Here is a 5,245-nt window from a genome sequence, read left to right as displayed (position 1 = left end):
CTCTCAGCATTTTCAAGAATACAGTATGTTGTTAACTACAGTCACGATGCTGTGCAATTGATCTCTTGAACTTATCCCTCTTATCTAACTGCAAATATGTATTCTTTGACCAACATGTCCCCAGCCCCTCTTCCCCACAATTACCCCAGTAACTGGTAACCACCACTCTACTCTGCTTCTATGAGATCAACTTTTTCTAAACAAGTCGAATATTTCTAAGTTTAAGGGTCACTTGCATTTACTTTCCTGTTAACCGGATTTTTTTAACTTATATTTTCAGTTCAGGGATACAAATGAAGGTTTGTTATATAGGTAAACTTGTGTCATGGCGGTTTGTTGTACAGATTATTTCACCCAAGTTTTAAGCCTAGTATCCATTAGTTATTTTCCTTGATCCTCTGTCTTCTCTCACCCTCCACCCTCCAAAAGGCACCAGCATTTGTTATTTCCCTGTATGTGTCAATCCCATTGCTGACCCAAAGGAGGATAGATCATTCTATTATAAAGACACATGGGCGTATATGTTCATTGCAGCACTATTCACAAAGCAAAGATATGGAATCAATCTAAATGTCCCTCAGTGATAGATTGGATAAATAAAATGTGGTACATATGCACTAAGAAATACTATGCATCCACCAAAGGAAAAAAAAAAAACGAGCTCATATCCTTTGCAGGAACATGGATAGAGCTGAGGCCATTATCCTTAGTAAACTAACTCAAGAACAGAAAACACAATACCGCATGTTCTCACTTAAAAGTGGGAGCTAAGTGATGAGAACACATGGACTCATGAACTCATAGAGGAGACCAAAAAGCTAGATGTTTGTATGTTTTACTTAGTATATTTATTTTCAACTTTTAGAGGTTCTTGATGCATTATAGATATAAGCGTATTTTCTTTTTCTCATCAAACTTTTATTTTTAGTTTTGGGGTACATATGCAGGATGTGAAAGTCTGTTACATAGGTAGACATATGCAATAGTGGTTTCTTGCACCTATCAACACATCACCTGGGTGTTAAGCCCAGCATGCATTAGTTATTTTTCCTAAAGCTCTCTTTCCCATCACTCCACCTCCTAACAGGCACCAGTGTGTGTTGTTCCCCTCCATGTGTCCATGTGATTCAATTGTTCAGCTCCCATTTATAAGGGAAAATATGTGGTGTTTGGTTTTCTGTTCTTGCAAAGTCTCAGGATACAAAATCAATGTGCAGAAGTACAAGCATTCCTTTACACAAACAACAGGCAAGCAGAGAGCCAAATCATGAATGGACTCCCATTCACAATTGCTACAAAGAGAATAATACCTAGGAATAGAGTTAACAAGGGAAGTGAAGTATCTCTTCAAGGAGAACTACAAACTTCTGCTCAAGGAAACCAGAAAGGACACAAACAAATAGAAAAAATATTCCATGCTTATGGATAGGAAGAATCAATATGGTGAAAATGGCCATACTACCCAAAGTAATATACAGATTCAATGCTATTCTCATTAAACTAACTTTGACATTCTTCACAGACTTAGAAAAGCCTATTTTAAAATTCATATGGAACCAAAAAAGGCCTGTATAGCCAAGACAATCCTAAGCAAAAAGAACAAAGCTGGAGGCATCACCCTACCAAACTTCAAAGTATGCTATAAGGCTATAATAACCAAAACAGTATGGTACCGGTACAAAAACAGACACATAGAGCATTGGAACAGAATAAAGAACTCAGAAATAAGATTGCACATGTACAACCATCTGATCCTAGACAAATCTGAAAGCCTGAAAAGAAATATACCAAGTTGTTTATCAGCTTAAGAAGCTTTTGGGCTGAGACAATGGGGTTTTCTAGATATAGGATCATGTCATCTGCAAACAAAGACATTTTGACTTCCTCTCTTCCTATTTGAATACTCTCAGGTTCTTTCTCTTGCCTGATTTCCCTGGCTAGAACTTCCAATACTATGTTGAATAGGAGTGGTGAGAGAGGGCATCCTTGTCTTGTGCTGGTTTTCAAGCAGAATGCTTCCAGCTTTTGCCCATTCAGTATGATATTGGCTATGGGTTTATCATAAATGACTCTTATTATTTTGAGGTATATTCCTTCAATATCTAGTTTGTTGAGAGTTTGTAACATGAAAGGATATTGAATTTTATCAAAGGCCTTTTCTGCATCTATTGAGATAACCATATAATTTTTGTCTTTAGTTCTGTTTATGTGATGAATTATGAATTACATTTATTAACTTACGTATGTTGAACCAGCCTTGCAGCCAATAAATGAAACCAACTTGCTCGTGGTAGATAAGCTTTTTAATGTGTTGCTGGATTCAGTTTGCCAGGATTTTATAGAGAATTTTCGCATCAGTGCTCATCAGGAATAACGGCCTGAAGTTTTCTTTTTTTGTTGTATCTCTGCCTGGTTTTGTTATCTCATAGAATGAGTTAGGGAGTAGTCTCTCCTTTTCCCTTGTTTGGAATAGTTTCAGAAGGAATGGTAGCAGCTCCTCTTTGTATTTCTGGTAGAATTCAGCTGTAAATCCATGTGGTCCTTGGCTTTTTTTTGGTTGATAGGCTATTTATTACTGCCTCAATTTTGGAACTTGTTATTGGTCTATTCAGGGATTCACTTTCTTCCTGGTTCAGTCGTAGGAGGATGCATGTGTCCGGGAATATACCCATTTTTTTCTAGATTTTCTAATTTATGTGCATACAGCTCTTTAAAGTATTCTGTGATGATTGTTCGTATTTCTATGCCATCAGTGGTGATATCCCCTTTCTCATTTTTTATTGTGTCTATTGGATTCTTCTCTCTTTTCTTCTTTATTAGTCTAGATAGATGTTATTACTTTATTAATGCATATAGATAGGTAATTTTACGGCTTCCCTGTGAATTGAAAATTTTATCTTTATGAAGTATCTTTCTTATGTTTAGTAATCCTATTTCCCATAAAGTATTATTTGATACTAATACAATGACATCAGGTATATTTTGGCTGCTCTATGCATGGTATGTTTTTCTATCCATGTACAAACTGTTTCAGTATGTTTTATGTGTTGCCTATAAGCAGCATATTATGGTTCCTTTACATAATCAAGTTGGATAATCTTATTTTTATTGGAGAGTATATTCATTATATTTTATATGATTATTTATAAATGTGTTTTTTAACTTCCATTTTACTGTGTTTTATTCTTATTCCATATGTGATGCTTCCAATTTTTAAATCTTCATTCATACCTTCATTTATGACCTGACTTTGCATTTTTATAATTTTATTTCTGTCATAGGGATATATATACAACAATTTTAATGGCTACCCAATATTTCCAACATACCTTTCTAACAAGTCAAAGTCTAATATAAGTTTTATTTTTAACTATCCCCCCCACACAATAAAACACTTTAGAATTCTTTACATAAATTTACTCCATGCTAATATATATCGTATATCAACATATATTTCACACACATATATGCATATATGTGTGTGTATAAATCTTACAAATGACATTATTTTTCTCATGCCTGAAATAGGTCCTCCACAATTTCCCTTAATATAGGATCACTGATGATGAATTATATCAGATTTCTTGGTTCAAAAATGTCTTCATTTCACCTTAGTTATTGACTAAGTGGATATTAAATTCCAGAACCTTGTTTTATTTAAACATATGAAAAACTGACTTTCTTTCTTTTCGTGTCTCTCATTGTCACTGTCGAATTGTCAATTGATACTCTGATTGACGTTCTTTTGAAAGTAATCTTTATTTTTTCTCTCACTTTTCTTTGCATATTTGTTTTGTCTCTGGCAACAGAAATTTAAATATGTGTCCTCATAGTTTTTTCTCAATCTTTCTTTCAGGTTATCAACATTGTTATTCATAGCTTATTTAAAGTCGGTGTTAGACAGCGCCACTACCTGGATATTGTCTGGGAGTATTGTGGTTCTACTTTTAGTATTCATTAATTATCATGGTTTTCAATTACATTTTGTATGTATCTATATATAGGCACTACATATTTATAACATGAACACAAATATATATATATACACACACACATATCAGAAATTTTGCTATCTATAAATACATAACAACATAGATAGAAATTATACTCATAAACATTGTAAAGCTTATAATTTCAGTTCATTTATGATGTTATTTTTTTTTCCCAGAGAGACTTCACCTTTATTCTCACAGGTTGCTAGATGCATTAGAAAATTTATATTGCTATTATACAATATACAATAAAAGAGAATGAGATGACTTTTAGGTGTGTGTATGTGTGTGTGTGTATCTCAGCACCTCTAGCTGTCCTCATACAGAGGCTAGTCCCAGGTTACTTTACAAGTCCCCTACATTATTAAGAAACTCAGTGTTTGCTGATTTTTCTCAATTATTTCCTAGTAACCTCAAATAACTTTTAAGACAAAATATCCACTTGTCTCTGATAATTCAGATTTCTCCTATGTCTTTTTTCTTACTTTCTTCCACAGGTATTTCACAGATAACAGGTAAAATGCTTAAGTTTTTGTACTGGTGGGTCTTGTTTTAGTTTCTGGCTAAATGCTCTCTGAGAAGATTGAAAAGAAAAATGTTCTTTCTCAAATTTCATGGTTTTTTTTCTTTAAAGAAACATTGATTTTTCTCCCTAGTGTTCCTTATAGAAGCCTGTTTCTGTTTTTGTTTATCTTCTTGTTGATATGCTATACTAATGTCATTCCTGGAAATAACTAACAGCTGCTATGGCAGACAGCAGGAGTGTTTGTGGTATCTTAAATCTGTCCCTTAAAAATGAATTAAAAGTAGATATTAAAAACCAAATGACAAGTTTTGATGATAGAAAACTCTCAATAAACTTTCTATCCAAATTAATTAAAATATTCTTTTATTTATAACAGCAAAAAATCCTGTGAATAAATAAAATCTGTTAAATACTTAAACATATGCATATAATTCTGATACATCACATCTTGTGGTAAGAATTTGGTAAAAACATTATACTACGCATTTTGCCTTTTTTTAACCATCCTTAAAATATTCAAACCTTTGTGGCATTGTCATCAACAGCTTATGTCTCTTATTCACTGCAAAATATTGTTTAAAAAAATATCCCTCAAGTGGCACTGTGAACATGGGTCTGTTTTTAGATAGTTCAACTACTAATTGAAAACAAATTTTGTAAAATATTGACAACTTTAACTTTCAAATTAAAGTTGTGTGGGCTGGGCATGGTGGCTCACACCTATAAT

The sequence above is a fragment of the Mandrillus leucophaeus genome, unplaced genomic scaffold (genome assembly GCF_000951045.1).
Source record: "Mandrillus leucophaeus isolate KB7577 unplaced genomic scaffold, Mleu.le_1.0 Scaffold1472, whole genome shotgun sequence".
In the NCBI taxonomy this organism is placed as follows: Eukaryota; Metazoa; Chordata; class Mammalia; order Primates; family Cercopithecidae; genus Mandrillus; species Mandrillus leucophaeus.
Note: the sequence above shows the minus strand (reverse complement) of the source record.